At 45.1% G+C, this 12,487-nt stretch overlaps 1 protein-coding gene across 1 annotated transcript in view; it reads left to right on the forward strand.

The window, feature by feature from the left end:
• The window catches only part of STAT4 (signal transducer and activator of transcription 4), a 772,166-nt gene that overhangs the window by 400,715 nt on the left and 358,964 nt on the right, over window positions 1–12,487 (forward strand). The gene's annotated exons all lie outside the window — the stretch shown is intronic.

Genomic DNA, 12,487 nt, shown 5'->3' on the forward strand with positions numbered 1-12,487 from the left:
GCATCCCTTTACACACAACATAAGTTGGTAGCTCCACGTTTGGGAACACCCTACAATCTTCACTATTTCAAAATGAGAAGCAGAAAAGGGTGCCCTCATTCTCTGTAGTAGAAATACACCGGTACACAAAATCAGAGTCTTGAAAATCTTGTTTCCCTGAAATTAAATCTGTTGAAAAAAGAAGAAAGCGGTCAAAAAGGTAAAGACTGATGAATGCGACTGGCCGGTCTAGGATCTAAAACTATAGAAAAACTATTTAATCACAGTGACAGTCATTTAAAGTCCTCTCAGTATCACATAGGATGATTATAAGAAAAGATTTCTTTCTAACATTGACATCAATATCAATCCATTATATGCACCTCCATAGGTTTGGACGTCTTGCGATACCATGCACTGGTATGACTAGCCTTTAATATAGCACTGTCCACAAGCTCCCTCTGTAAAACTTGGATTATGTACAAAATTGCCTCTGAGAAGTAACCCAATGAAGTTCCATAAAACAAACGGAACATTATTTCAAGAAATGACAATGAAGAAGTTATCTGGGAAATACACTATGACGCAGCTATGGCAGTAATTAAGTACAACTTAATCTCTCATACAGACACCTTCAAGACATTAGTAAACCAAAAGAAGACAGACCTAGAGTCCCAACTCCAATAAGTAGGGTCTCAACACAAAAACGACCACTCCCAGTGACATACAGAGAAAACATAGAGGTGAATTAGAACAGCTATTGTTGGAAGACATCGTCCACAAATCAGGAATATTACCAAAAAGGTAACATAGCTGACAAGATTTTAGCATATAAACTCAGAAAAATCCAGACGAGCAACCACATTCACACCACCAAAGACTATAAGGGTGCCCAACACCAATATACTAAATAGATTGCAGAGCTTTCCACATCTTCTATTAAAATACTCCTACTCCCAGATCTTAAACTCCAAACTCCAAGATGATTACCTAAGAGCTTTCTCCTTCTTATCAATACTATTTAATAGGCCCAAACACTGTAGCTCTGTTCTTAGAACGTCCAACCTTCACAGGGTGGCCTCGGCATGCAAGAAAGGTCACCTGCCGAAATCTCCAACTCACTGTCTTGCCGTTAGCAGACAAAACACAGTATGCCTGATATTGGTACAAAAGAAGTGCTTTATTCATAATATTATGGCAAGCTGCCACAGACCCAATGAGTTTCGGCTCCTGCCCATGAGCCTTGATCACGGATTAGTGTTACCATCCAAACCACAGATTTATAGTAAACATGTAATTCAAGTAATGAACATAAAAAACATACTGTTATGTCCCACATAGTCTTTCTTCTGTTCTGTACATTTTATTGTTCATTGTTATAATAAAACAGTTTATCCATGTATACAGGGAGCTTGATCTATCTTTGGCAAGGAATTTAGGGCGAAATTATTGTAAGAAAATAATTATCTCAATAGAAGCAAAAAATAAATAAGTACATTCTATTGATTCATGATGCTACTTATTTAAGCACTAATATATTTCAAATTGATTTTAAGAAACATACTTTCACCAGTTTGCCTCCACTATTGCACTCTATTTTTGACCATCTTGCCCTAGTGGGCTTTTGTTCATACAACAAAAAATAGATTACATATGTACATTGTCTCTTATGTCAATAAAGCTCTAGTGGGCATCCAATCATTTATCCAAAGCACGTTACATGTGTACCATCGTCATTTTCATGGAAAAGCTTCCTAAACCTTAAATCTTTTCTATATAAAAATATAAGAGTATTGTTTAATTTGCATTACATATTTATGCATTATCTCCTATGTGAATCAAGCCCTAGTGGACATTCCATCATTCATGGAGTGTACATTGCATGTGTACCATCCTCATTTTCACAGAAAAGCTTCCTTAGCTGAAAACAAGCCATAAATCATTTCTATATAGAGAGAATTATAAGAAAAGAAAGAAATTGGGTATTCATTTCAAATTAAAAGTTAAAAAATAAAAGAAAGCCTGGAAACTGCACAATGCAGACAGATCTGTTTTTTGTTGGAAAGGAAATAGGAAACGGACAAGATATTCTACAATCTTAACATTCATGTGTCTAAATGTACGGCTAGATCTTCGCTCATGTGAAGACCCTTTGGTTTCAAAGTCTCTAAGTTGATTAAATACTCTGATTCTAGCCTACATAACATCAGACATCGGTCCACTTCTCTCTGTTGTTTAATCATTCTGTCATGATCAAAGGTCATCGGTGTCCTGTCACTTCTTTGGTTGGTCTGGAAGTGAAGCGCCGCTGGATTTTTCTGATCTTAATTTGTGATAGCCCTTAGATACTCTAAGATACGTTTTCTTACATGAAATATAGTACTGCTCACGTATCTTCATGGACAGAGACACTCTGTACAGTACACTGCAAAATCTATGTTGCACCTAATTTAGTGTCGTATTTGATATGGTTTTTCCTGGAAGGGAACACTATATGTAGTTCTGGATGGACTATATTTACAGGCCTTGCAGTTTCTAGAAGGGAAAGAACCAGAGGGTTCGGTGCCAAGCCATGTTTTAACATTCTCTGGCTGGAAGTGACTATGCACCAGCATATCTCTCATATTTCTGCTTCTTCTATATGTAATGCTTGGTGCTTCACCCACATACTCTCTAATCGTGGGTTCATTCCTTAAGACTTCCCAGTTTCTAGTTAGGATCACAGCCACTTTCTTCAATTCTTTATTAAAGGTTGTGAGCACGCAAACTTTTTTAGGGATAGTTTTGGCTTTTTTAGGGATAGTCTCGGCAAACTTCTTCCTTTCTTGTGCCTGTTTCATACAGCAATCTCTTTCTATCCTTATATTTAGTCCTGGTTATTGCTGTGTTTAGGACTTTCATAGGATAGCTTCTAGCTTTACATCTCCTCACCATCTCTTCCTGTGCTTCAGCCTTATCAGCTCCCCATAGCGGATATTCCACTTTATGTGCCCTGGGTGACTGCTAAGTGTGTGTAGGACAGTATTTCCTGCTGTTTCTTTCTTGAATAATGAGGTTACTAGTTTTTCACCTTGCACCTCTATATGTATAACTAGAAAGTCAATTGTGGCTTCACTGTGAGGGATCGTAAAGGCCAAATTTAAGTTGTTCTTATTAATGCATTCTATAAACTCACATAGGTCTTCATCTGATCCCTCTCAAATTAAAAACAAATTGTCTATGTAATGTAACCAGATATTTACACACTTGAAAAACATATCCATTTTGGGATCCATGGACACCTGTTCCTCCCACCAGCCCATCACCAGATTGGCATAGCTCGATGCAAAAGAGGTGCCCATTGCTGTCCCTTACAGCTGTCTAAACATAGAAATTCAGCAGTTACAGTTATGGTTAGCTCAAGTAACTATAACTCACGCCCCTTCCATGCAGTTTTTTTCCACAATAATTTTACTGCTAAAGTTACATTGATATTATGAATGATATTATCAAAGATGTCATGAGTGATGTAATATGTGAGGTAATTAGAAGTGCAAGGAGAGGGTTTGAGTTATAGTTACCGTAGGGCAAAAGTTATAATTACTTAAGCTAGTCATAACTATAACTGCTGAATTTCTATAGTTTTGTGCAAGTAAAATGTGACCCTAACTTTAATGTCCCTGTAACCTTTAGTTTTTTAAGAGAATTTATATGGTATTTTTAATTCCATTTCCTAACTATAACGTTCCTGTAACTTTAGTTTTTTCAGTGATTTTTTTTTTATATTAAGTAACTTTAATTATTTTAAGTTAATCCAACCACCACTGTGCATGGCCTTCAGCCATGTGCGCCGGCCTTTGGCCAACCCCTTATAAGCACCCAACCCTGTGCCGCGCACGGCCTTTACGGCCAGGCCATGCGGCCAAAACCCCATTAACCAGGGATCTCAGTGCCACGCACCGCCTTTGGGAAAAAAAGAAAAGGGAGCAGGGTATGTCACCCTAGATCTGGTGCTGGGGTCTCCCAGGTACCCTGCCAGGGCCAAAAAGTATTTTTATGTAAAATGTTGCTGCAAAATTCGCTATGGATTTGAGAATTTATTGCAAAGTTTTTTTTAAAAGCAACCGGGGTCTTCCACGTAGGTTTTAAGATTAGGCCCTCGATGAGCCAGATCCCGGGGGCATGAGGGTGTTTTATAAAACAAGGTGGGGGCACACGGGGCCCCCCTCCTAGGGCTCTTTTCAGCCCAGGGACCAACACGTCCCCTGGGCTTTATGTAAATGTGGGAGGGGGGCCGTGGGAACCCCCCTCCATTCAGCTCATTAAGCCCTGGGTACCACCATCTCCCCAGGGCTTTACAAACATTTTGGAGGGGGCCATGCAGACCCCCCTCCTGGGGCTTATGCCCCGGGGATCACTACCTCCCTGGGCTAAATTTTAAAATACGCAGGAGGGCTGCGTGGATCCCCGTGCCTATGGTGGTGGTCCCCATAGCCTATAGAAAAAAATACCGGGAGGGGGCGCCATGCCGATTTTAGTCCTGTGAACCCCATGGCCCAGCCAAGTCTACCTGGGTGCCCTGGCCCCACCCAGGGCACCCAGTGTACTTTTGGGGGACCGTGTGAAAACCTCAATGCCCCTGCGGTCCCAGCTGGCTCCCCGCCTCCTGTAGGTGCCGGCATTGATCCTTCATGCAGAGAGCTGCTAAATATACAGCTCCTTGTGTGCAGGAGTAAGGTTTCTTATGTTTCAGGCATACAGATGAAAACTACGCTCCCAGCAAGCGGGAGGAGTTTGACAGCTCCCACTTGCTGGAAGCGGAATTAGTGTTCTCTCTCACTTGGCGGGAGCTGTCACAGCTCCCGTCAAGCAAAAACAATCAGCCATCTCCCAAAACAGCCATCTCCCGAGGGTGGGCAACTCGGGAGATAGCAGGAGCCGGCTCTAGTGGTGGTGGTCCCCAGGGCCATTAATGGCTCCAGAAGGGGGACAACGTGGACGCCCCTCCTTTAATTGGCATGGGCTGGCCCCAGGGAAGTGGAGTTCCCCAGGGCCATATATCGCCTGGGAGGGGGACCGTGCAATCTCCCTTCCTGTTCTAAATATGTACCTGACCCTGCGAAGGTGGTGGTCCCCAGGGCCCCATGCGCCCCCTCCATCTTTTATGAAATACCCTCATGCACCCAGGACCTGGCCCACCCGGGGCTAAAGTGAAAACAAGTGCACGGGATATATATATTTACATCCAGCCAAAGAAGTCACTAGTTTGCGGGTCCCGTTAACAAATACCCGATTGCTCCTAAATGCATCAGGCTGTTTGTTGAATAACTGTGAAACAAAAGCACGCTAACACCTGCATTGGAGTGAGATCAGTTGGGTAAGTGGACTGTTTGAATATATAGAATATATATATATTCACTGAAAAAAAACACAGGTTTCAGGAACGTTATAGTTAGTTGAACATTTTGCTCGTACAAAACCAGTGAAATTCTGACGTTATAGTTAGTTCAGCTAACTATAACTCGTGCCCCCGCAGTGCCCTGCTGATGATGTCACATATTATATCACTCATGACATGGTCAGTGACATCAGTCAGTGACATCACTGATGACATCTCAAATGACATCACTGATGACATCATCCAGTGACTGTGTGTTTCTGTAAAGTTTAAATATGTTTAATATATATAGGCCAAGGTGTATTGAAGAATGAGTGGGTGTATGAGTGTCTGACTGGATGAGGTGCATGACTGACTCTACAAGTGAGTGATTAAATGTATCTTACTGAATGCATGGGTTAGTGACTAAACTGTGTGAATGTCTGTATCTGTCTGTCTGTTGGTGCGTAAGTGGCTGCATGGGTTTGTGAATAACTAAATGAGTGTCTATATGGGTTATTGATTGGTTGTCTGAGTATCTGTATGGGTATTGTGTGGGTGGGGGTGTGACTCTGTGCATAGAAATGTTAGTGGGTGATTCATTGGGTGTATGGATTCAAGAGTGCATCTGTGATGGACTGTATGGGTGGGTGAGTGTGTGTATGGGTGTGTTGGTGAGTGAATGGATGTCTCAGTGGTACATGTGTGAGTAACTACATATGTGAAAGGCAATATATGTAAGTGTTGGAGTATATAAATGACTATAAGTGAGAGTGAGTGATTGTGAGAGTGGCTGTATGGAGTGTGTGCTTGTATCAGTGATTGTATAAGAGCGTAAGTATTTGTTAGTATCTGTATGAGTAAGTGAGTTGGTGTGTGTATAGCTGTATAGGTGAGTAAATGGGAGTGTGATTAATTCTTTGCATGACTGACTAGGTGTGTGAGTTACTCTATGGATGAGTGGCAGTGTGTGAGTGTCTATATAGGTGTATGAGTGCATATGATAGTCCTGTACTGATGAGTGACCGAAAGTATGAGTGACTGTATGGGTGAGTGAGTGAATGGGTGTGTAGACCTAAGAATCAGTGAGTGGGTATGTAGTTATTGGTGTTGGAGTGTCTATGGTTTTGAGAATGGCAGTCTGTAATTTAGAGTGGGTGTATCAATGGTTATATTAGGGTGTAAGAAGAGGCATCAAATTATCGCATGGATGATGTCATCAGTTATGTCACTTGAGATGTCATCAGTGATGTCATCAGTGATGTCACTGACCACGACATGAGTGATGTAATATGTGACGTCATCAGCAGTGCATTGCGGGGGCGCAAGTTATAGTTAGCTGGACAAACTATAACGTCCGAATTTCACTGGTTTTGGATGAGTGAAATGTCCAACTAACTATAGCGTCCCTGAAACCTGTGGTTTTTTCAGTGAATTTCTAAGGTTTTTTAAATGCAAATTTTTAACTATCACATCTCTCAAACCTGTGGTTATTTCAGTGAATTTCTAAGGTTTTTTTAAATGCTAATTTCTAACTATAACGTCCCTGAAACCTATGGTTTTTTCAGTGAATTTCAAAGGTTTTTTAACCTGCCTACAGAGGTAGGACATGTGCAGAAAGAGGAAGAAAGGCGCAGAAAGAAGCAACAGAAATGCAGAAAGAGGCAACAGAAGTCCAGAAAGACGAAGAAAGGTGCAGAAAGAAGCAAGAGATGTGTGCAAAGAACCGACAGAGGAGCAGAAAGAGGCCTTGTTGCAAAGTCATCCTGTGCCCCCAACTTTTTGCTGATGGGTACTGGTGGTAACTGACTCTGACTAACCAAGCCTAGAGCAAGTGCTATGCTAAAAGACACTTAGAATACAGTGAAAACACCTACATACACTAGGGAATACTATGCGTTGGGGTACCTCTGTGATTGGCATGACTTCCTCTGTAAGGCCCTAGTACATAATAGGGCAGTGGGATTGAAACTACCTCTAAGTCTGAGGTGCAGAAATACGCTTCTTTAAGTAGTAGTCACATTTGCAGAGTGGTGTAGAAAGGGTGCTGGGCCTCTGACCACTGTCCAGGAATTCCGTTGCATAGGACTTAAACAAGGTCCCAAGAGGGCTTCCTCGCCCCCAAAGTCCCTCCGGAGTAAATTTGACTTCATCCCCCATCCCGTAGTCTGCCAGGAGGGGCGTTTGCAGAGTGTTGGAAAAAGTAGGGCATTTCCTCCTTAGACGTCTTAGCAATCCCACTGTGTGGGACTTACTGCAGGTAGCAAGAGGGGTAGTTGGCCACCAACGAAAACCTTGGGGACCCACTACCCCTCCTATTACCTCCAGTAAGTCCCACACAGCAGGATTGCTAAATTCTCATAGCAGGCCGCGCCCCCTTAGCCCACCACTCTGCTAACGCGCTCCCAGGTGCGCTCTTGGATGGGGATTGAAGTCTTCTTCACTGCTGGGGGTCCTTTAGGGGCCAACTAGCCTATGACTTACCTCCAGTAAGCCCCACACATTGGGATTGCTGAGAGGTGAACAAAGGCCTTGCCCCCTTTCCCCACCACTCTGCAAACGCGCCTGCTGGCACGTTTTAAGTTGGGGTATTAAGTCCCCTTCATTCCTGAGGGTCCCTGGGGGCCAACTAGTCCACCAGGTACCTCCAGTATATGCCACAGAGCTGCGTTGCAGATAGGTGGTCCGAGGTCACGCCCCCTTTCTACACCACTCTGCAAACGCAGCTCCTGGCACACTGCTGCTCGGGGGATGAAGTCCACTTGTGTCCTGAGCTCCTCAGGACACAAGAGGACCTCATTGCCCCACCACCAGTGCGCCGAGAGGCGCGTTTGCAAAGTGGCGAAAAAGGGGCGTGGCCTCAGACCACCTTTCTTCAATGCAGCTCTGTGGTGCACACTGGAGGTACCTGGTGGGCTAGTTGGCCCCCAGGTACACTCAGTAATGAAGGGGACTTAATCACCCCTACTTAGAACGCGCCAGAGGGCGCGTTTGCAGAGTGCTGCAGGGAGGGGGCGGGTCCTCCAGCAAGATGCCAGCTTTTTTTTTATTTTATTTTTTTAGAAGGGAGCTGTGTGGCTCCCCTTCTTTTACAATATTTGGGGCCCGGGGGACCCAATTCCCCAGGGCCTGACCCCTTTTAATCCATTTTAAAAAAAAGAAATCGGGAAGGAGCCCGCGTGGCCCCCCTCCCGAGGCCAATTTAGGCCCCAGGGACCCCATCCCCCGGGGCATGGCCTTTTATTTTTATTTTTTTTAAATGTATTTTTCGAAGGGGGCAACGTGGTCCCACTCCTATGGCCAATTATGGCCCCGGGGACCCCATCCCCCGGGGCCTGGCCTCACCATTGGGGACCGTGGGGGGCGCCCCAATGCCCCCACGGTCCCGCCGGCTCGCCGGCTCGCCGGCTCACCGCCTCCTGTGGGTGCCTGCATTGCTTTTGAGCAAGGGGAGCTGCTGACATGCAGCTCCCCTTGCTCAAAAGCAATCCTGCTTTGCTTCATTGAAGCGAGAGCAGGTTTTCCTGCCTGCCTGCCTGCCTGCCTCTAATCGTCCGTAATCCGTAGTTTACTATCCCCACCTTGCCCCTCCCCCTCCCCCTCCCCCGCCCCTGCCCCACGTCAGCGCCTGGCAGCACTCCCACCACGGGCCGCTACTGCTGTATACCATAAAGGCTCTTTAGGAGCATGTTGCCGCTCAAGTGCTCCTTGTACATTGGGTACCTGGAGCTTGGATAAATACGCGGCGCACCCTGCTACGAAGGAGCACCATCCCAGGATGCGTGGGCCACGCAGTCTGTTATCGAGCAGGCCAATTTCGTGGGGCAGCAACGGATTCAGCATGTCCACCGGCACACCGAGGCCCATCTGGGGGCCTTTAATGTTATAGCAGCAACATCGCGCTCTCCATTGGGAGATAAAGGACACTACAAGGTCCATAATGCTTAGGAGCATGTTGCCACTCAAGTGCTCCTTGTACGTTGGGTACCTGGAGCTTGGATAAATGCGCAGCACATCCTGCTGCGAAGGAGCACCTCCCCAGGATGCGGGCGCCACGTGGTCCGTTATCGAGCAGGCCAATTTTGTGGGGTAGCAACGGATTCAGCATGTCCACCGGCACACCGAGGCCCATCTGGGGGCCTTTAATGTTATAGCAGCAACATCGCGCGCTCCATTGGGAGATAAAGGCCACTACAAGGACCATAATGCTCTGCTAGTCGCAGCAGAGCATCCCATTCAGGGCATGCATTGGAGCATTTAAATGATGAGAGCGGTGTTGTATGCGCCTTCAATTGCCAAAGCCTCTGAAGAGAAGTGGGGACACTTCGAAACGCGTCAGGCATCCATGGCATTTTGAACTGCTTAAAGTTATTTTTGTACTGGTGGACAGTATACTATAAAAGCTCTTTAGGAGCATGTTGCCGCTCGAGTGCTCCTTGTATATTGGGTACCTGGAGCTTGGAAAAATACGCTGCTCACCCTGCCGCGAAGGAGCACCACCCCAGGATGCGGGGGCCACGCGGTCTGTTATCAAGCAGGCCGAGATACATATACAGTTTTCTCAACAATAATTTAATTGGAAATGTTGCAATGATAGTATCAATGATGTCATAAAAGGTGTAATGTTTCATGTAATATGCACTATAATTAGCAGTGCATGGCGATGCTGCGAGTTAAAGTTACCTTAGGGCACAACTATAACTGGTCAATTTCTGTGGTTTTTAGAGTTTAGCATGTTACATTGTTACTGAACATTTTGTTACATTATTACTAAAAAAGGTGACTGTTCCAAAGCCCACTCTAACTGTATGTAATGTACTGTAAACACAGTGCTTAATTTGTAAAATATTAAGTGCAGGTGCTAAACGTTTTGTAGGAGGCCACACCCACTTCCCCAGCTCCACCCACTTCTTACACTGGCTCCACCCACTTACTATCTTGGCTCCACATCCATCCTCAACTGGTACTGCTGAAGACATGCGAGGCAGACAGGCATGCATCCGAACAGGAGGCGGTGGAAGGGGCAGGTAGGTATATTATTTGGCCATTCACAAGGGATATAAATTCAATAGCCCTGGCCCTGTCAAGTAAGTGCCAATGCTTAGCACCGGAAACCACCTGCACAAATTTGAACACTGTTCAAAAATGCTGAGAGGCCTGAAGTCTTTCTTTCTACTCTAAGTATACAGCTTGCACTCTCCATAAAGCACTGACCTGTGATCTCTTGCTCAGCATTCAATTCCATTATGCTTAGCACCGGCACTTAATTGACAGGGCCGGGTCTACAGTCTGACTCTGATTCTACATGCATCTGCTGCGCTGCGCGCACGAGGCACATCGTGCCCGTCACATTTTTCAATTTAATGTACTGTACACTTGCTAGCTGTGCTACTACGTAACTCCTCAAGGATCGTGCAGCCGCATTGTGTGTTTCACATCACATCTCTAGTCCCGAGTGAGTCAGCCGTTGCCGGCGGTTAACAGTGCTGCCGTGTGGGACACTTAACCTGCCCTGAGCCGCGCCCCCAGATTGAGGAGATTCACATGATCATCATTATTCATATAACTGTTAATGGCGGCACCGCACTGTGCGCCGCGGCAGCCTTAGCCACTTGCGTGTGGTGGGCGGGCCTGTCTGCCTCGCATGTCTTCAGCAGTACCAGTTGAGGATGGATGTGGAGCCAATATAGTAAGTGGGTGGAGCCAGTGTAAGAAGTGGGTGGAGCTGGGGAAGTGGGAGTGGTCTCCTACAAAACGTTTAGCACCTGCACTTAATATTTTACAAATTAAGCACTGTTCTCATGGAGAGCTTCAAACCAGAAAAATGAAAAATGCAGTTCGCTAAATATATACAAAGTGGAAATCAAACCAAAAGGATGTTACAGAAGGTATGCTTCAGGTAGGGGCAAAAAAAAGAAGAGGAAGGAAAGTCATTGAGTAAAAAAGAAAACAAATGAGATTGACAACAATTGGCTGATACAAAACCCACTGTACATATTGGTATTGTACACAGTAAGTCTTTCGACAGTAAGCGGCGCTACAATCATGAGCAATGGGCCAACCCAAAGCCAACTCTAAGTATATATCATGTCTTGGTAACAGGTCTTGCCAACAGGCTGCTAAAGCTTTGTGTAGCCAATCATAACAAGCATTAGCAATGCCAATAGGTCTGGTTTTAAAAGAATGTTGTATAGTAATGTGAAGAATTACAAGTAGATGAAATGGGAATGGATATGTATTTGTTTGAAAGGAAAGAACTTTAGAATAATATTGGTATAGGTTAAAAGTTCAGATAACAGTTGCACTATCAACACAGACCTAAAACATCCATGTAGATTAATGACTGCTCTCGGCTCATCTGTGCTGCTGCTAGAGAAAAACACCATAAACTATCTAGTTATCGAAGAGACTTTAAGAACATTCCAATGACCTGAATTTGCCTGTGAAAGTTCAACCTCAGGCTGCTGGATAAATAAACAATCTGATCACAGCTGTGTGGAGGACAAGCACTTTCATGTGGAAGCATACAACTTCTGCCCAGTCAAAACGTACTTCTGGCTCCCAACTTGTGGGCAGAGCAAAAACCCTCTCATGCTGGTTCTCACGTAATTTTCTGGCTCCAGCTGCCCTGTCAAACCAGACCATAAGAACCAGTCATGGGCTGTATTCAACAAACATTTCTACTGTGGCACCTGGCAATTTTACCAGGGAGGGGACATGGGGGAGGCATACAGACATGCATACACCTCACTCACTCCCATTCATTCACACATGCACACACACCCATTCACAACACTCACTAACAAATACACATATTCATACATCCAGGCAAGCATGCACCAAACAAACAAAAAACACATAAAACTTACCTCAACAGCAGCTCTCCAGCATGGAAGCCTCGGAGGTCCCAAGAGGGTTGGTACTGCTGCCCCTGGTCATCCAATGAGGGAAGGCAGCAGTCCGAATCTCGTCACAGAGTGGGAAGGGGTCAGTAAGACTGCTGACCCCACCCCACTCTGGGATGAGGTGTCACTGATTGACACTCGGCCCGTGGCACTTCAGGGCTTAAAATGGAAGCGTTGAGGTCAAAGGTAATCAGTGACGTTCCCCTTCATCACGAGGCAGAGGGCCACGAGGCACTTTTGCCAGATT

Source organism: Triturus cristatus, chromosome 3_2, assembly GCF_964204655.1.
Source record: "Triturus cristatus chromosome 3_2, aTriCri1.1, whole genome shotgun sequence".
Lineage (NCBI taxonomy): Eukaryota > Metazoa > Chordata > Amphibia > Caudata > Salamandridae > Triturus > Triturus cristatus.